General features: G+C 40.2%; 1 protein-coding gene across 18 annotated transcripts in view; it reads right to left on the bottom strand.

Annotated features, from left to right (window-relative positions):
* CTBP1 (C-terminal binding protein 1) overlaps positions 1–21,032 on the bottom strand; it is a 416,680-nt gene that overhangs the window by 366,228 nt on the left and 29,420 nt on the right. The gene's annotated exons all lie outside the window — the stretch shown is intronic.

Raw genomic sequence — 21,032 nt, 5'->3', positions numbered from 1 at the left:
TCTGGAAAAGACCATGGTGTTGCATCCCTGGCCATCCTGGCTAACAGCCACTGATGGACCTATCCTCCATGAACTTTAGTTCTTTTTTTGAACCCTGTTATAGTCCTGGCCTTCACAACATCGTCTGTTCCATACCCCCAATCATTTTTGTTGTCCTTCTCTATACCTTGAATTGCATGCAGTATTCAAGATGTGGGCATACCATGAATTTATATAGAGACATTATGATATTTTGTCTTATTATCTATCCCTTTCCTAATGGTTCCCAACACTGTTCGCTTTTTTTGACTGCGCTGCACATGGAGAAAATGTTTTTAGAGAATTATCCACAATGACTGCAAGATCTCTTTCTTGAGTGGTAACAGCTAATTTAGATCCCATCATTTTGTATGTATAGTTAGGATTATGTTTTCCAATGTGCATTACTTTGCATTTATAAATATTGAATTGTCTGCCATTTTTGTTCCCCACAGTTAGAAGTACGACATACCAAAGATAGTAGTTCTGCAATTTCATATTTAAGCTCCTTCAGAACTCTTGGGTGAATAACATCTGGTTATGATGACTTATTACTGTTTAATTTATCAATTTGTTCCAAAACCTCCCCTAATGACACCTCAATCTGGGACAGTTCCTCAGATTTGTCACCTAAAAAAGACTGGCTCAGGACTGGGAATCTCCATCACATCCTCAGCCATGAAGACCGATACAAAGAATCCATTTAGTTTCTCCGCAATGGCCTTATCATCCCTCATTGTTCCTTTAGGACCTCGATTGTCCAGAGGCCCCACTGATAGTTTGGCAGGCTTCCTGCGTCTAACGTCCTTACAAAAATTTGCTGTTACTTTCTGACTCTTTGGCTAATTGCTCTTCACATTTTTTTTTTTTTGGCCTGCCAAATTATACTTTTACACTTGACTTGCCAGAGTTTATGCTCCTTTCTATTTTCTGTAGTAGGATTTAACTTTCAATTTTTAAAGTAAAATTTTTTGTCTCTAACCACTTTTTACTTTGTTTAGCCATAGTGGCACTTTTTTGGTCCTGTTACTATGTTTTTACATTGGGGGGGGGGGGATACATTTAATTTGAGCCTCTATTATGGTGTTTTTTAAAAGTTTCCATGCAGCGTGCAGGCATTTCACTTTTGGGACTGTACCTTTTAATTTCTGTTTAACTAGCTTCCTCATTTGTGTAGTTCCCCTTTCTGAAGTTAAATGCTGTGGTGGGCTTCTTTGGTGTTCCCAGTCCATCCTCACAGGGATGTTAAATTTAATTATATTATGGCTGCTATTATCAAGCAGTTCAGCTATATATACACACACCTCTTGGATCTAATCCTGTGATCCATTTAGGATTAACTCAAGAATTACCTTTCTTCTTGTGGGTTCTAGGACTAGCTGCTCCAAGAAGCAGTCATTTATGGTGTCAAGAAATTTTATCTTTGCATGCTGACAGAAGCAAAATGTTTAAAAAGGGAACAGAGTAAACAGACTAGCAGACTCTCTATCCATGACTGCAAATTACCTTTTTCCAGCAACTGATGCCTATAAACTCCAGTATCTAAGAAGAACTTAAAAGTGATCACAAGTGGTCTCCAGGTGGTGCCACATGCAGGGGAATGAAAAGATTTTAACTCAGCAAGCAGAGTCAGTGGGAAAGTACTTGTACCCAGGAGTTTCACACCAATCAATGTATTGCGAAGCTGCCAGTCAATTTAAAAGAACAATTCAAAAAGAGAAGGAGACAGAGTTTAGAAACTAATAACTCATTGGTGATGAGTTGTTAGTTTCTAAACTAATTACCAATGGACAGTAAGGGTGGGAGACAAACATTTAATTTCCTCATTCTGATGGAAAATAAGCACTAATTCAAAAAAAGTTACTCTTGAAAGAAAGAAAATTGTGGACTCGGTAATTGAAGAGTAAAGAAAGGATTGAAAGCAAACATGGAAATAAATTTATGCATACCAAAGTAAAATATACTTCAAAAACAAAAAAGGTGCTGACCCAGTCAAACTAGGAATTGTATACAAAAAAAATTTTTTTTAAAGTATTCAACAGGAAAAGGTACATGTAAGTTAAACACATTTAATAGAAAGAACAGGACAGATTAAAGAATATGGGCAATATAAAAACCAAAGAGGCCAATTTTGCTGCTGCTACTTATGAGGAATTCCCAATGTCATGCTCCACAGAGGTACCCAAGGTTGTGAGACACCTCATGGCTCCCCGCCATTAGTGTGCAGCAGTCTTGTCTGTGCCTGCTGTGGATCCGCTCTCTTAACCCACCAACCTCTGGCAGCACAAGTGCTATTTTCCAGGTGCCCACAGGCCTCACTCTCTCTGTACAGGTAGTGAAAGGCACACACCAAGCATTCCCTGTACTGTCCAGCCCCTTATCAACTGAACACTTACAAAATTACCAGGCCTGTGATTCCCAAGGGAACAATACACACCAGCTTGTAAGATTAAACTCCATCACTTTGCTCAATACCCCAGCACTGAGATCTATTTATAGTGAAAACAAAAAATAAGTTTATCAAAGAACAGAGATTCAACTTATAGTGAGTAACAATATTAAAAACAAATTGTTACATATAAAATAAAATCACAACAAGCTTTCTAGAGACTAAACTTTAACAAGCTACTTAATTCTTTGCTTAGCTTATCTCTTTACAGCATTTTCAACCAAGCATGGGTGAAATCCCTTTTTTAATTAAGCAAACATTGCTCCCCTTTTACTTCCTCAGTGAAGGGTGCCAGGGTGTCTTCTCTATCCCCAAATATAGTAAAACAAACCTCTTAAGTGCACCTCAAGATAAGGCTCTCTTCCCCTGTTTCTCTTCCTGTTGGTTTCTTACTAAAGTTCTTTCTTACAGTCCTTCATTTACATTCATTTCAGACTAGTGATAGGAGGCCCACTGTGAATGAGACAATACTTAGTTTACATGTAAACAGATGTCTAAACATCTCTGGTCTTACAGAAAACCGATTTTTCACCGGGGCTGGTCACCAGCCCCCATACTTAGACTTTAAAAACATATTTTCAGTATACATACATAACTCTTTACATAGTGTCTGTACATACATTTCACAATGATACTGATGACTGGTATGACACGGGCTTTCATTTGAGGCCCCACATGACATTCTTTGGTGAATTGGTAGACACATACCAGAATCGGGAGATTCCTGAACTCCTCTGCACCTCCTTGCCAGTAGGCATCAAGAGGTTCTTGTGTGACATCCAAATACTTCAAATGAGATTTTTACCCAAGAAAGGGCTGCAGAATCCGTTAATAAAATTTTTTTAAAAAAAATCAAAGTCAGAGACTGAAACAAAAACTTTAGCAAAGATTATTCTAAAGAAGACAGGATGTTATAACTAAAATAAAAAAGAAAGGTTAGTGATGCAGGCAGTGACTATATATGATGGTCAGGGTAATCTGACAGGAGAGACCTGTTTTTAAAAACAGTTAATTCTCTTTGTGTCTATTTGAGAAAAAATATGAGAATTTAAGGCAACCTCCATCAGCAGGAATGAAAGGTAAAACAAACAGGCTTTCAATACGAGGAATGATAAAGTTCTGTTAGAAAACAGCTGCAATATGCAAGCCATTTCAGAAATGCAGTTGTACCACAGTTATGTAGAACTAGATATTATTTAATCCAGAAAATGGGAGTGTTTTAAGGCAGAAAAGGCATTATGGTTCTAGATTCCTGTGGACACTGTGGCTCTTGAATATATGTGTGCAACCCATGTAGTGTTAGCAGAGGCAGAGTGTATTAAAGCAGCAGAGGTCAGAATTTAACTTTCTGAATCTGGTTTTAAATAGTAATGCCACAAAGCTAGTTCCTGAAAAGGCTGAGGGTATCAGCTTAGATGGTTTGGACATGAGAAAAGAAGACTGAAAGAATGTATAGGAAACAGAGTGCTAAATGAAGAAGTGGAGGGTAAGAGAGGGGTTGGAAGAACCAAAACTAGATGGAGGGCATACTAAATAATGTGATTAACTGAAGTTCGAGGAACTGCTTCAAGACAGACTGGAATGCAGAAGAACGCAGAGAGCTGACTCCATACAGATGGGACTAAGGCAAGATGAGGAGGAGGAAGAGCAAATTATTGGGGGGGTGGGGGGAAAGGGATGCAAAGTCAAGGTTGTGATATTCCCCAGCCTGAAAAGATTTTTTCCTCGCAAATGGGGAGATAAAAACAAAAACTGATATCCTGGATCAACACTGAGCAAGCTGGAGAGGTCTTCTAAAAATTGAAAAATATATACATATAGCCTGTGCTCTGGGTAGTATGCTTCTATAATTTAGATGAAATTAACTATAACAGAACCCTTCAATGAAAAGGGATTTGGGGTGGAAATCAGGATCTTTAATTTTAAATGCTAGAAGAGAAAAGGAACTCAGGATTATGTTTCATCAAGCCATATCTCAGCATCTTTTTCCTGTTCTGGGCTCAAGCTATGGACTTTGTATTTCAACTTAGTTAAGTTGGCTAAGTAATGGGAAGGTCCCATAGTTTCAATTTGTGCTTGTGTGGTTCCAATTCTTTGTTGTTAATTAGAATACGGATTTACATTGCCACTGTCAAAGTGGCATTACTAATATGTAATTAGAAGAACAGGAGGACCTGTGGCACCTTAGAGACTAACAAATTTATTAGAGCATAAGCTTTCGTGGACTATAGCCCACTTCTTCGGATGCATATAGAATGGAACATATATTGAGGAGATATATATACACACATACAGAGAGCATAAACAGGTGGGAGTTGTCTTACCACCTCTGAGAGGCCAATTAATTAAGAGAAAAAAACTTTTGAAGTGATAATCAAGCTAGCCCAGCACAGACAGACAGTTAGATAACAAGTGTGAGAATACTTACAAGGGGAGATAGATTTCAATGTTTGTAATGGCCCAACCATTCCCAGTCCTTATTTAAACCGGAGTTGATTGTGTCTAGTTTGCATATCAATTCTAGCTCAGCAGTTTCTCGTTGGAGTCTGTTTTTGAAGTTTTTCTGTTGTAATATAGCCACCCGCAGGTCTGTCACTGAATGACCAGACAGGTTAAAGTGTTCTCCCACTGGTTTTTGAGTATTTTGATTCCTGATGTCAGATTTGTGTCCATTAATTCTTTTGCGTAGAGACTGTCCGGTTTGGCCAATGTACATGGCAGAGGGGCATTGCTGGCACATGATGGCATATATCACATTGGTAGATGTGCAGGTGAACGAGCCCCTGATGGTATGGCTGATGTGATTAGGTCCTATGATGATGTCACTGGAATAGATATGTGGACAGAGTTGACATCGGGGTTTGTTACAAGGATAGGTTCCTGGGTTAGTGGTTTTGTTCAGTGATGTGTGGTTGCTGGTGAGTATTTGCTTTAGGTTGGGGGGTTGTCTGTAAGCGAGGACAGGTCTGTCTCCCAAGATCTGTGAGAGTAAAGGATCATCTTTCAGGATAGGTTGTAGATCTCTGATGATGCGCTGGAGAGGTTTTAGTTGGGGGCTGAAGGTGACAGCTAGTGGTGTTCTGTTATTTTCTTTGTTGGGCCTGTCTTGTAGGAGGTGACTTCTGGGTACTCGTCTGGCTCTGTCAATCTGTACAGACACATGCCTAGAACCCCGACCAGGGGTATTCTATTTGCTACCCAAGATCCATAAACCTGGATATCCTGGACGCCCCATCATCTCAGGCATTGGCACCCTAACATCAGGCTTGTCTGGTTATGTAGACTCTCTCCTCAGACCCTACGCTACCAGCACTCCCAGCTATCTTCGAGACACCACTGACTTCCTGAGGAAACTACAATCCATCGGTGATCTTCCAGAAAACACCATCCTGGCCACTATGGACGTAGAAGCCCTCTACACCAATATTCCACACAAAGATGGACTACAAGCTATCAGGAACAGTATCCCTGATAATATCACAGCTAACCTGGTGGCTGAACTTTGTGATTTTGTCCTCACCCACAACTATTTCACATTTGGGGACAATATATACCTTCAAGTCAGCGGCACTGCTATGGGTACCCGCATGGCCCCACAATATGCCAACATTTTTATGGCTGACTTAGAACAACGCTTCCTTAGCTCTCGTCCCCTAACGCCCCTACTCTACTTGCGCTACATTGATGACATCTTCATCATCTGGACCCATGGAAAAGAAGCCCTTGAGGAATTTCACCATGATTTCAATAATTTCCATCCCACCATCAACCTCAGCCTAGATCAATCCACACAAGCGGTCCATTTCCTGGACACTACTGTGCTAATAAGCGATGGTCACATAAATACCACCCTATACCGGAAACCTACTGACCGCTACACTTACCTACATGCCTCCAGCTTCCATCCAGGACACACCACACGATCCATTGTCTACAGCCAAGCTCTAAGATATAACCGCATTTGCTCCAATCCCTTGGATAGAGACAAGCACCTACAAGATCTCTATCAAGCATTCTTAAAACTACAATACCCACCTGCTGAAGTGAAAAAACAGATTGACAGAGCCAGACGAGTACCCAGAAGTCACCTCCTACAAGACAGGCCCAACAAAGAAAATAACAGAACACCACTAGCTGTCACCTTCAGCCCCCAACTAAAACCTCTCCAGCGCATCAGAGATCTACAACCTATCCTGAAAGATGATCCTTTACTCTCACAGATCTTGGGAGACAGACCTGTCCTCGCTTACAGACAACCCCCCAACCTAAAGCAAATACTCACCAGCAACCACACATCACTGAACAAAACCACTAACCCAGGAACCTATCCTTGTAACAAACCCCGATGTCAACTCTGTCCACATATCTATTCCAGTGACATCATCATAGGACCTAATCACATCAGCCATACCATCAGGGGCTCGTTCACCTGCACATCTACCAATGTGATATATGCCATCATGTGCCAGCAATGCCCCTCTGCCATGTACATTGGCCAAACCGGACAGTCTCTACGCAAAAGAATTAATGGACACAAATCTGACATCAGGAATCAAAATACTCAAAAACCAGTGGGAGAACACTTTAACCTGTCTGGTCATTCAGTGACAGACCTGCGGGTGGCTATATTACAACAGAAAAACTTCAAAAACAGACTCCAACGAGAAACTGCTGAGCTAGAATTGATATGCAAACTAGACACAATCAACTCCGGTTTAAATAAGGACTGGGAATGGTTGGGCCATTACAAACATTGAAATCTATCTCCCCTTGTAAGTATTCTCACACTTGTTATCTAACTGTCTGTCTGTGCTGGGCTAGCTTGATTATCACTTCAAAAGTTTTTTTCTCTTAATTAATTGGCCTCTCAGAGGTGGTAAGACAACTCCCACCTGTTTATGCTCTCTGTATGTGTGTATATATATCTCCTCAATATATGTTCCATTCTATATGCATCCGAAGAAGTGGGCTATAGTCCACGAAAGCTTATGCTCTAATAAATTTGTTAGTCTCTAAGGTGCCACAGGTCCTCCTGTTCTTCTTTTTGCGGATACAGACTAACACGGCTGCTACTCTGAAACCTTTTAATATGTAATTGGTCAAGATAAAAAAAGCCATTGAGGAGGTTTTGGGTAAATGTAATAGTTCTTATGTTTTTGATCAAAGTCCTCCTTGTGAACAGCAAAAATATCAATAAACTTCTTGTAATTACATATATTAGTGTGTGTGTGTGTGTGTGTGTGTGTGTGTGTGTGTGTGTGTGTGTGTGAGAGAGAGAGAGAATCATCTTGCAAGCGTCTCCAAGTGCAATTGGGGTATCAATCCTTCTTTTTCAGTCAACCAACCACGAGGCTGACGGCAGTTGCAGAGGCATTTTTGAACTTCCACAATAGGTTTTAGGATTCTGTTTCATATTACTGCTTTTTCAGTGAGGTTTTAATAGCATGCTCAGCATCCATACTTCAGAAGTTTAGGATGACTTCACCTGAGAATGTGTCATACTGTTCTCTGGATTCTGATATGGCACCTTCAGTAGTTTGGATATAATATTCTGCACTTTTCTGTCAGTGTAGAATCACTAGCCTTAAGTAGGGGCACCTTTTCCCCCCCATAGGGATGCTTGCAGACATTTGGAGTCATTCCTCAAATTTCACCAACAATCCTGCTTTAATTTCAATTTTTTGGTTCTTCCTTTAATTTTCTTCTATTTCTTCATTTGCAACACCTAGCAGTGGACCTGTGAGTTTAAATCCATCTGTAGGGGTATATCCAGGACAAAGTGCTTCAGTAATTTCTTTAAATTGCTCATTCTGTACAACCTTTTACATAATGTTAGTATAAGAGAGGTTACAACTTTCTTTTCAAGTTGAAGTTTTTGTCTTTCAAGTTTTTTTAAATGGCAAAATTGCTGATTGATATTTGCTATTGTTGGGTGTTGGAAAAGAAAAGAGACTGCTTGGGGATAAAGTAAATGTTGAAGAGAAACAGGAAGGCATCAAAAAGGGACTTAAATTATCATCATGGCTGCATTTTCAAAATGTCTCATTTGCACGATCAAACTCACCAATGTTCTGTTCTTCCACTTTAATAGACAAAGTTTCATTCAATGGCATATTTAATCTTGAAGAATGAAAAGAAACCAATTTTCTGCACTTACTGAGATGAGCAAGTCTCTTTTCAGTCTTGTTACTTAACTCCTGACAAGGTTTACATTTTTCTTTAGATGAATTATCTATTTTCATTACTTCAATACATTCACAGTCACTTGTTTCCTATCACTTCAACTTTTGGCATGTTGAGTCACATGAATTCATACCCTAGTGCTTGGCAATCAGTAAACGCTATTCACAAGTGTGCAGTGTCAATAAGCAGTTTTCACACTTACTAGTTAGAATGAGAAACAATCACCTAGTGAATTAAACCCCGTGAAGACAAACATAAGATGAATTGTTAAGTTTTATACAGAACCATATTACTGGATGCCCTTACACACTTTCAAGAAGTATCTAAATTCCAGCAAACCAATCCTTGAATAATACATAACTTCACCCGCTCACCTCTTCAGCGCTGAATCTGCCTAATGGACAAACCCTCTCTCCAATCACTGGCTTTACCCACTCTTTTCCTATATAGGCTTCTAGACAGTTTTATAGTCTCCTAAAAGGCATAATTAATTACTTCCATAGTAATATTTTAGAATAGTTATAACTGTTCTTTCAGAAACTAAAATTATGTTTCTAATATTAAAATAAAAAAACTCATATACCATATTCATTTAAATACTTCAAAGTGACATAAAATTTCAAAAATGAAACTCCCATTTAATTGTTCCCCCCCCCCCCATTTACAAAATAAGTATTAAAATATAAACAAACAAAATCAACCACCACAAGCCAACACCATCACACTTGGTTTTTTACAATCCTGTAGGAAGTTTTAAGTGCCGTTGTCATTTTTTACAAGCTCAAACGTAACAAGCTTAGAATCCTTGCAATAATAGAATACTAAAAGAATAGAATATCAAGCCCAGGACTTTTATATTTAACTTTATAAGAAAAAGCTCTGTTCTAGTAAGCACTTTAACTGAATTCAAAATTATTTAGGAGGGAGACAGATTTTAGTAGTAGAAAAGAAAAACAATAAATACATTTGAGATTTAAGATATTTGTTTCTGTAGTTTCCCTGTAGCCATTTCCATACTTAGGTTAAAAATCTGGTAGGAATCAAATCATGAGTAATTCCAGTACTACAATGAGGTTTACAACATCTTCAAGTACAACACGCAAAGACATTTTAGAAAAAAAAAAAATTTACAGTCCAGCTTCCTTAAAACATTTGGCGCAGGGCACTGGCAAGACAACATAAGCTGTAATTTAAGACTCATTAAGTAACTGTGTATGCAGGTGTTTTTATACACTGTACCAAGTTTCAATTCCAACACAAGAATGGTAACACAAAATGCTAGGGAAGGGAAAACAATGAGATTTTTCCTACTTGTAATTTAATTTTGTTTGAAGTCACTTGATGTCAGTGTGGACCAATGTACTGTCTCACATCCCCTTGATTCATCTATCTGCCTGGTCACCAACAGTCACAACTCTTCCTGCAAAGTAGCACTTCGTGGTTGCTGTGTAAGATTGTCTCCAGTCAACTTCTTCAGACATTACTCAATATATTAATTTGTTAATGAACACTGCAATCTTTGCAAATGCTAAACTGAACTATTTTCTGGGCCAAGTCAGAGAGCAATTCAGCCTCATGTATGGTATCAGAGACCAATCCCAATGTGAATACCTACTCTCACCTCCTGTAAAACACAGGCCATAGAACTTCCCCAAAATAATTCCTACAGCAGATCTTTTAGAAAAACATCCAATCTTGATTTTAAAATTGCCAGTGATGGAGAATCCGCCACAACCCTTGGTAAATTTTTCCAGTGGTCAATTATTCTCACTGTTTAAAAATTATGCCTTATTTCCAGTCTGAATTTGGCTAGCTTCAACTTCCAGCCATTGGATCATATTATATCTTCTTCTGCTAGACTAAAGAGCCCATTATCAAATATTTTCTCCCCACATAGGTACTTATAGGCTATAATCAAGCCACCCCTTCGCCTTCTCTTTGTTGAGCTAAATAGATTGAGCTTCTTGACTCTCTCTCAATAAAAGGCAAGTTTTCTAACCCTTTAATCATTCTCATGGCTCTGTTCTGAACACTCTCCAATTTATCAACATCTTTCTTGAATTTTGGACACCAGAACTGGACACAATATTTCAGAAGCAATCACAACTCTTTGTTGTTCATTTGCAACACCTAGCAGTTGACCTGTGAGTTTAAATCCATCTGTAGGGGTATATCCAGGACAACGTGCTTCAGTAATTTCTTTAAATTGCTCATTGTGTACAACCTTTTACATAATGTTAGTATAAAAGAGTTTACAACTGCAAAAATTGGGGGAGTGGTAAATAATGAGGAAATCAGTCATGGATACAGAGTAATCCGGATAGGTTGGTAAGCTGGACACAAGCAAACGATGTGTGTGTTTAATATGGCTAAATGTATGCATCCAGGAACAAAGAATGTAGGCCATACTTCCAGAATGGGGAACTCTATCCTGGGAAACAGTGATTCTGAAAAAGATTTGGTGGTCTGTGTGGATAGTCAGCTGAACATGAGCTCCCAATAAGATGCTGTGGCCAAAAGGGCAAATGCAATCCTTCGATAGATAACCAGGGGAATCTTGAGTTGGAGTAGACAGGTTATTTTACCTCCAGGACCACCCAGAGGATTCAGGGGGCCCCTTCCATTAAAAAAAAAAAAAAAAAAAAAAAAAAAAAAAAAAGTTGCAATACTATAGAATACTATATTCTCGTGGGGCAAATTGCCCCCCCCCCTCTGGGTGGCCCTGTTTACCTCTGTATTTGGCACTAATGCAGTGGTGCTGGAACACCTTTTTTTTTTTTTTTTTTTAAACATAGTAGGGGTGGGGGAGAGTATGCTGAAAGCCACTGAACAAAACTGTAAACCCTGTATCTTATGGAAACCATTTCAAGCCAAGGGGTGCTACTGGGAACTTGGCTTTTCACCTGGGTGCTGCACTTAAAAAGTCAGTCACCCTTGTACAGTAATGATGGTTCTTCGAGATTGTGGGTCCCTATGGGTGATCCACTGCATCTGCATTCCTGCGCTGCTGATCGGAAAACTTTGATAGCAGTGTCTGTCCAGTCCCTGCATGTGCTGCTCCTTGCCTGCCACGAGGCTAGCCGGCATGCACGGGCAATCCCTCCTCAGCTCCTTCTCTACCTCAGAGTCAATTCCTAGAACTCTGAAAGTAGAGGGGAGGAGGGTGGGTCATGGGGCATCCATAGGGACACACATCTTGAAGAACCATCTTTACTGTACACAATGAGTAATTTCTTCTTCAAGGAGTGTCTGTATGGGTGCTCCACTGTAAGTGATTCCTGAGCAGTGCCCATCACTGGAGGCTGGAACTTCTGAGTGGAGTCTGATATGGATGATAGTACTGTGGCACTGAATTTGGAATCTGCAGCCAAATCCCCCAGGATGGCATAGTGGTCTGCAAAGGTGTGTGCAGATGCCCAGGTAGCTGTTCTGCAGATTTCTGATATAGGGATAACCTTGGAGAAGTCGACAGAGAGGACTTGGAGAACACTCTGGGGATCAATGAGAGGCCAAAAGGGAGTACTCTGTATCGGTAGTGGTCTTGGCCTAGTATGAACCTGAGGTAACGTCTGTGGATCGGTATGATCGAAATGTGGAAGGTATGCATCTTGGAGGATGAGGGCAGAGAACCAATATCCTTTTTCTAATGCTGGAATGATCATTGATAACATGACCATCTTGATCTTCTGAGCCTTGGTGAATTTGTTGAGTGACCTGAGGTCCAGTACGGGTCTCCAACCTCCATTTTTCTTCAGTATCAGGAAGTAACAAGAATAGAAGCCTCTGCCCCTTAGATGTGTGGGCACTGGCTACATGGCTCCTACTCTGAGGAGATAAACAATCTCCTGATGTAGCAGGCTCTCATGAAAAGGGTCCCTGAAGAGGGATGGGGAAGAGTGTTTGGGAGGGGGAAGGGAGGAGAAATGGATGAAGTATCTATCCCAGATGATCTCCAGCACCCATTTGTCGGGTTTGTCTGTTCCCAGGTGCTGCAGAACAGAGAGAGACTGTCTTTGAAGGGATGGGTGGGGTTTTCCATTGTGATGCAGCGGTGAGGAGAGTGTTCCAGGGGCAGTTCAACCAATCCGTCAAAATTTCTCTTAGAGGTGGAGGGTTGAGAGGAAGTTTGCTGAGATCCCGATATCTTCTGTCTTGGTAACCTGGGCTGCTTCTTCTGGGGTTCATATGGTCTCTTTGAATATTGAGATGAGTACTGTGATGAATGAGGCTTGAATGGCAGCTGAGGGCTATACTTTCTTTTGTACCCAGGTGTATAGGTTCTGAGGGTTCGAAGAGTGGCCCTTGAATCTTTTAATATGTGAAGGGAAACATTGGTCTTATCGGCAAATAATTTTGTCCCTTTAAAAGGGAGGTCCTCCACTGTCATTTGGACCACCTTTGGGAAGCCAGATAGGTGAAGCCACGAAGCCTATCTCATCACAATGGCGGTTGAGATAGAACGAGCTGCCATTTCAGCTGCATCGAGTGCAGACTGGAGAAATGTTTTAGCTACCAGCTGGCCCTCGTTGACTAAAGCTTTAAATTGCTCCTTATGAGAATTGGGGAGCTGTTCAATAAGAACTAAGCTTGGCATAGTTTTGATAGTCATATTTAGCCAATAAGGCTTGATAGTTCACCACTCTGAACTGGAAGATGGCCAAGGAGTAAGCCTTCCTGCCAAAAAGATTCAGGTGCTTCCAGTCCTAGTCATAAGGGGCGGACTTAAATTGGTGTTGGTGACCGTTAGAATTAACTGTGTCCACAATGGTTGAATTGAGAGGCGGGTGTGAGAATATAAATTCTGGCACTTAATATTGCTTGCAAGTTGGAGGGACGGATGAGGGGTCTGCCATATCACCTTGGCGGGGTCTAGTAGAGTCTCATTAACAAGGAAGGCCACTCTGGAAGAGGTGGAGGATATAGAATGTCCACCAGCTTGGGTGTGACTCAGTCACCTCTTGTAGAGGTATTTACATCTTTACAAAAAAGATCCAGCGGCTATCGGTGCTGAGAGGCTCCATGTCTAGCCAGGGGCAGTTGAGAAGGAACTGGGGAGGGATCACCCGTGCATGCTGGCTAGCCTCGTGGTAGGCGAGGAGCAGCGCATGTGTAACACTGACAGACCCCGGACGTCGGCGGGTGGGATTGAACCTGGGGCCTCTGGAGCTTAGTGCATGAGCCTCTACTGCATGAGCTAAAAGCCAACTGGCTGTTATCTAAGGCTGTAGAGAAAGCTCATTAATCTCTCTCCTCCCCTCCCCCCACTAGAGGGGACAGAACACCACACCCAGGAGGTATGTGGGTTATACATGCATTAGCTGGACAGACACTGCTACCAACATTCTCCGATCAGCAGCACATGGACAGAGACCCACCTATAATGGAGCATCCACGGGGACACTACTCAAAGAAGAAAAACAGGATTCTTCATTTTAGTTTTCTTCTGGTTAATAGCTATCTGGTAAATTTTTGAAGCCCTGATGGGAGTGCAGATGTGAGAGTGGGTTAGTGGAAAAGTGAATTGGGAAAGAGGCTGATGGGAATATTTTAGAAAAGACAAATGGAGTATTGAGAGGTTTTCTTTGCCGGGGGGGGGGGCAGTTTGGAAATGGAAAAGACATATAATAATATGCTTTGTTTGAGGAAACATAAAGAGATAGGAATGACTTGATTAGTTTGAGTACCTACATGGGGGACCAAATATTTGATAATGGGCTTTTGTATTAGCAGTGAAAGATATAACATGATCCAATGGCTAGATGTTCAAGCTGGAAAAATCCTGACTGGAAATAAGACATTTTTAAAAGTGAGGGTAATTAACCATTGAAACAATTTAAGCATTGGAACAATTAACCATGGGCTGTGGTGGATTCTATACTACTGACAATTTTTAAATCAAGATTGGCTGTTTTTCTAAAAGATCTGCTCTCGGAATTTTGGGGAAGTTCTATGGCCTGTTTTGTACAGAAAGTCAGACTAGATCAGTTATTTTCTACCTGTGGTCCACAGACCACTGTGGGGAGCCACAGAGTATGTTTAAGATTACTAAAGGGGTCTGCACCTCCAGTCAAAATTTTTTGGGGGGTGCGCAAATGAAAAAAGTTGAAAACCACTCGATGGGATGATGATCACAAAGGTCCCTTCTGGCCTTGGAATCTAAGAAATTCTTTAACTTCATAATTACAGTAAACTCATGAGGACTTTGGAAACATCTACACAACTCTAGAGACAAGACAGCAGGCCAGTCAAGATAAGAAACAAATTCATGTCTGTAGATTCAGTATGCCCAAAAGCTGTGTGTTTTGGTCCTTAAAACCAGATTTTTTTTTTAAACTAGCAACAGTTTTCTAGAAAGAGCTAGCATGCTCTGGGGGGAGATTTTGTATGGCACATAAGGGATTTAAGATTTAATTGATGTTCCTAAATCACTTAGGTGCTTTTAAAACTCTCTCCCCTTCATAACCATACACAAATATCCATGCACAGATTTAGAAAGCAGAGGACAAGCTGAAGGGAGCATAAAAACTATTTGATTCTTAACAAATGAACTGATAGACCCAACTTGACAATTTACAGCTTCATGACTATAAAGTAGTAGAATATGCAAATTATTGTTGGCATGGTAACTGCCCAAAAATACAACATATAAGTACCGAGAAAGAATAATTTTGGCTAAAAGTTATTCTGTCATAACAGATCACAATGCGGATCTCCAAGAGACTGGACTTAAAAAAACAAAAAACAAAAAAACCACAACCACACACACCTGGCCTACACAATGCATGACAACTTGGGATATCTTATACCGTACTAGTTGCAATGAAGATGGAAATCTAGGGAAAAGTGACCAAAAACCAAAATAATGGAACCAGGACATAAGATAAAGATAAAAGCATAGAACAATAGTCTCATAAACCTACTTTTAAACAAAATTGGGGGACTGGTTGAAACACTGTTATTTAGGCAATAAGCTTTGATCTCAAATTAAAATGCATGTATGAAAATATTGCACCCTTCTTGTCAACTGTTGGGAATGGGCCACATCCACCCTAATTGAATTGGCCTCATTAGCACTGACCCCCCCACTTGGTAAGGAACTCAGATCTTTTCACTTGCTGTATATTTATACCTGCCTACTTTTTTTTACTCCATGCATCCGATGAAGTGGGTTATAGCCCACAAAAGCTTATGCCCAAATAAATTTGTTAGTCTCCAAGATGCCACAAGGACTCCTCTTTGTTTTAGCTACAGTATTATCCTAAAGTACTGAAAAGAGTGAAGGAATGATTAACTTGGATGAGATCAGCAATGGCTTTGCTAATGATTTTCATCTAGGAGAGCCACAGACAAACTAGATGCTTTTTTCTCCCTATAATTATTCCAATAACCCAGGTAAACTCCATCATAAATTATTTTTTGAGCACCATTCCCAATCCTAAAATAGTCATAATAATAGACAAACTATGATTAAAGAGACAAGGTGGGTGAGATAATATCTTTTATTAGGCCAACTTCTGTTGGTGAGAGAGACAACTTTCAAGCCACACAGAGCTCTTCTTCAGGTCTGGAAAAGGTACTCCCAGCATCACAGCTAACTGCAAGATGGAACACATTGTTTTGCATAGGTAGTTAGCCCATGTTCTAAGGGACCACTCAAGGTAGGGTGGACCATTAACACCTCTGCAATCATAGGACCAAAAGAGGTGGTTAGTGGCTTGCAGACAGTTGTAATAAGCCATAAATCCAGTGTCTCTGTTTGGTTCGTGATTTTTAGTGTCTAGCAGAGTTATGAATTTAAGTTATTAAATGAACTCACAGGAAGATAATAAAAGACAAAAAAAAAAAACTCCAACAAAAAAACCCTACCCTGTCACCTGCACAAAATGATCACTCTATATCTGATCTATCAGCCCTCATCCTCAAAGGAAACCTGCACAACACTTTCAAAAGATGAGCCTGTGAGCTAAAATTCATAACTGCTGGGCACTAAAAATCATGGACTAAACAGAGACACTGGATTTATGGATTATTACAACAATCTGTAACCCATAAATCCCTTTTTTGTCCTATGACTGCAGAGGTAAAAACTCTAGCTTGAATGGTCTGACACGGGGTCCACACAGCTCACGTGAGTGCCTCCTACTGGGTGTTTGTGTACCTGCTCTTCTACAGTGCTCTCTACCAGCAGTGTCCTCTTTTTCAGGTGGGTTTTTAGTGACTCAGCCCTCTGGCCAAGTAACACACAATTTGTGGGTGAAACAAAACAGACTCCTTCCAAGGTAATCAGTCCAACAGGGCCTATCCCAGTACCCTCACTGGTCTTCTGCAGCACTCCCTGGCTAATTCTCAAATAGTCCCTGCTCTGGCATGGAGCAGTGCCCCCAGGACTTCCTCCCTGGAAACTCATCGCTCTGTAACGACCCCCGACTGACCCCAGCTCTCCAGCTAAGTCAATCTTTCTGTTCAGTTCGTCCCCATTTTGGGATCTTCAGCCTCTTAAAGTTCAATATATATTGACCCCTTTGGGGTCTTCAGGCCCTTCCCTGGGTCTATGTAAACTCTCTTCTCAGGGCACTTAGCCTGCAGCTGGTATGGGGCTCACCCACTACAAAGGGTCCCAACCCAGGGACCCTAGAAACACCAGCCACTTGCTGCACCCCTTTAACTAACTTGTTGCTTCTACTGTTCTCTGGGTCATTTCCCTGGGGCCCCAGCATATTCAGCTTCACCCTTACCTCGAACTGAAGTTGTGCTAGAGTCCCAGCTGCCAGCCAGGAGAACCTTCCTTGCTCCCTGGGTCTGTGCCAGCAACTGCTCTGTCCAGACACTGTAACTGCTGCAATCAGCCAGGAGCACTGTCCTTCCTTCTCTGGCTCCAGCCAACAACTGAATCTGTTCAGCCCCAGCAGCTCCTTTTATATGAGCCTGCTGGGCTCTGATTGGCAGCTTCCCTGAAGCCTCTCTACTCTAATTGGCTGCTTCCCACATAGTCTCTCTCAGCAGCTTGGAGAACTCACCTCTTCTGCTCTTTCCTTGGGGCACTGTAGAACTGTGAGGCCTCCAGCAGGAGGCCTTCGGGCCTAGTACACCCTGTCACAGGCCCCTTATATTATATACTAAATACTTATGGTAAACAATCTGTCCAACCTTGTATGCAGTTGTGATGCTCAGAGTACCTTTCCCAGACCTGAAGAAAAGCTCTGTGTGGCTCGAAAGCTTGTTTCTCTCACCAACAGTAATTGGTCCAATAAAAGATATTACCTCACCCACTTTGTCTCTCTAATATCCTAGGAACAACACAGCTACAACTATACTGCATACAAACTATGAATAGTCAGTTAAAAGGGGAAGAAGACTCAGTACTTAAACTTATTAATTTTGCTAACCAGATACCTAAGAGTTCACATTTCATTTTTACTGAATATATTATCCACAAGCACCTAATGGAAAGAAATTTCTCCAATATAGACTTAATTAATCTTTATTTAATTTCTCTTAGGTCCACATCTATTATTAATAATTATTTATATTACAGTAGGACTCAGGAGTCCCAATCAAATACAAGGTTTTAAAAAGCAGAAATTTTTTAAAAAGAAACCTTTTGATACTTATCCATTATAGACAGAAAAATAATCACAAGCTTAATTTAAATTAAAACAAAAACCAAAAAAATTACAGGTAGTTTCTAAATCTGGATTGGCCAAGTTAAATGAGTCTCAGCATGTGTCAACATAAAGTCCCACTTCCCCCAGTTACTGCTGAAGTAAGCTGTTGTCCTTGGGCCTTTCCACACCTCAAACAGATATACTGTGTATCACAAACATCCCAAACAACAAATTACTTTTTGTCTATGAACAAACAACTCTATAGTACAGTGATCATATAATTCATAGTAGCTCGGGATACCAATGAAGACCATTACTGAAAATGTATTATAGGCCAAACTGCAGAAGTCGTTTTTGATTGCCATTAAAAACTTCCTAGTAAAAATCCTAAACAGAATTATAAGGGAAAATGAAATTCAGAACCAATACACAAGTCCTAAAAACACTATCTTAATTTCACCCTAGTGACCAATTGGCCATAAAAGAGAAACTGTATCTATGACATGATGCATTGCTTGATCATAGAGACTAATCCTTACTGATTTCAATTGAAGCACTAAAAGGAAGAGACAATGTTCAGGTTTACTGATGCTGAGCAATTACTGTACTAGTGATATGTCATAACACCAAACAGATGTTAACAATGGTTTTTATTGCTAGACAGTGTTTTTCCCTTCTCTGCTACAAAGCTTAATAATAGGTAGGATAGAGGTAGAAGTTATTGTCTAAACATTCCATATCTATGGCCTCTTTCTAGTCAAACCCACAAAATCAAGATAATTCAGAGATAAGACTGCCATACATGGCTATATTGTGCCTACACACTCGCATATGAATGTGGCTCTGTGTCAGAGAAATCCACAGCACTTAAGCATTACAATTATTTTTAATAAAATAAACTGTAGCCAAAATGAAACTCTGTCAGTCAGATTTTTGCCATGTTCTTGTAAGGCAAACTTAAACCCTAGAAATCTGGATTCATGAAATAATGGCCACACTAACTATAGCTCCACAGTCCTTTAAAGAGGATTTTTAATTTCTCATATATCCAAAAATATTACCCAGATTCCTCATTATTCTGCTTTAAAATCCCTGACTAAAACCAAATTCTGAGACTTTCCAGGATTGAGATTTCATAATAAAAGCACTTTTCCCACATCTCTACCAGATCACCTGAAGAGTTACAATGCCTACAATAGCCATATTTGTATATCTAGACAAGGAATTGAAGTTTTAATTTATTGGATGCTTTTGTGTTATCTGGCATAACCCCCAACTTCAAAACCAACACAAGCTTTTTTCTTTTAGCACTGGTTCCTAAAAGGAACAATGACTACATGTTTAAGTGCAAACAATTATTTGCTTAAAAACAATTTGAGTACCATTTGAATGATTCTCAATTTAAATTTATACAGATGTGACATTGTATAAGGTGATCTACACTCAAAGCTACACCAGGAACTGAAGTGACGTCGTCTCCCATTTTGATAGTTTTGCTTACATCTTGCTTCTGTATATAAAGTATTGCCACAGACCCTGTGATTAGTATGGGTGAAAAATTATGTCTCCCTTGTATCCCCAAATGCCTAGAGAAGAGATTTTGAACAATTCTCCCCAACCATGTATTTGGTCTCGCTCACTCAGCAGTCCTCCATTGGTCTATGTAAAATAGTTTGGACCCTCGTATGTTTAATTAAATCTGCATGCTTGTTGGTCTGACAACACATCCCTAACAATCTGTTTCATGAGCTCTCTCATAGTTTATTTTTGCAGTTGAACATAAATACAAATGATTAACAGACAATTTAAACCCACTTATATCTTCTTATAAAAGTAGAATTCCCTGCTCTGGGAGCCATGCCCACTTGCACCACAGAAGCAGCCACTGGATAAAGATTTGGTGCCCTCAGACTCCTTCTCTAGAACCCTGAACATTGCATCACAGTCCCAGATAAACAACTTCCAAAGCTCAAAGACCCACTATAAACTAGACCAAACCCCCCCCCCAAAACATTAACAATATGCAGGAGTGTCTAGGTAATGCCCTAGACCAGAGAACTTTATTGTTATAAGAAGATACATTAATGGTAATTTTATATTGTCTATTCTCACACAGAATTAATCCTCTCGTCTGCAGAAATAGTTATTAGGCCTCAGCAAGCAGTCTACCCAAGAAAGAAGTGGGAAGGAAGAACTGAAGCACACGAGGAGACAGTCAAGGACAGACCCACTACATAATCCTACAAACAAATGCAGCATCTGAAGAAAGTATCACAGTGTTAGGTGAAGGAGTGTATAGATTATCATGTGGCCACTTGGCAGATCTCACCATAGAATGCTCTGTTCGTTTCTGTTTAAGAGAAAGAGACAAATCTTTGAGAGAAGGAGGATAAAGCTTTCCAGTCTTCCTGTAAGACTCAGGATAGCAGACCAGGCTTAGAGATCCTTGTTTTTACCACCAATGAAAAAAACAAGGCAACTGATTGCCTAAAAAGCTTTGACCTATCTTTGAGAATTTGATCATTCTGCAGGTATCCAAATGATGATATCTGAACTTTTTGAGGTTAAGTGAAACTACTTTAGGTATCAGAGTAGCAGCCGTGTTAGTCTGTATCCGCAAAAAGAACAGGAGTACTTGTGGCACCTTAGAGACTAACAAATAAATTTGTTAGTCTCTAAGGTGCCACAAATACTCCTGTTCTTTTTACTTTAGGTAGGAACTCTGAAGTAGTTTCAGGTACTTCTTTTTGTGGAAAAGACTACAGTAATGGGATTTT

The sequence above is a fragment of the Chrysemys picta genome, chromosome 5, assembly GCF_011386835.1.
Source record: "Chrysemys picta bellii isolate R12L10 chromosome 5, ASM1138683v2, whole genome shotgun sequence".
Lineage (NCBI taxonomy): Eukaryota > Metazoa > Chordata > Testudines > Emydidae > Chrysemys > Chrysemys picta.
Note: the sequence above shows the minus strand (reverse complement) of the source record. Positions and strands in the feature narration are given on the sequence as shown.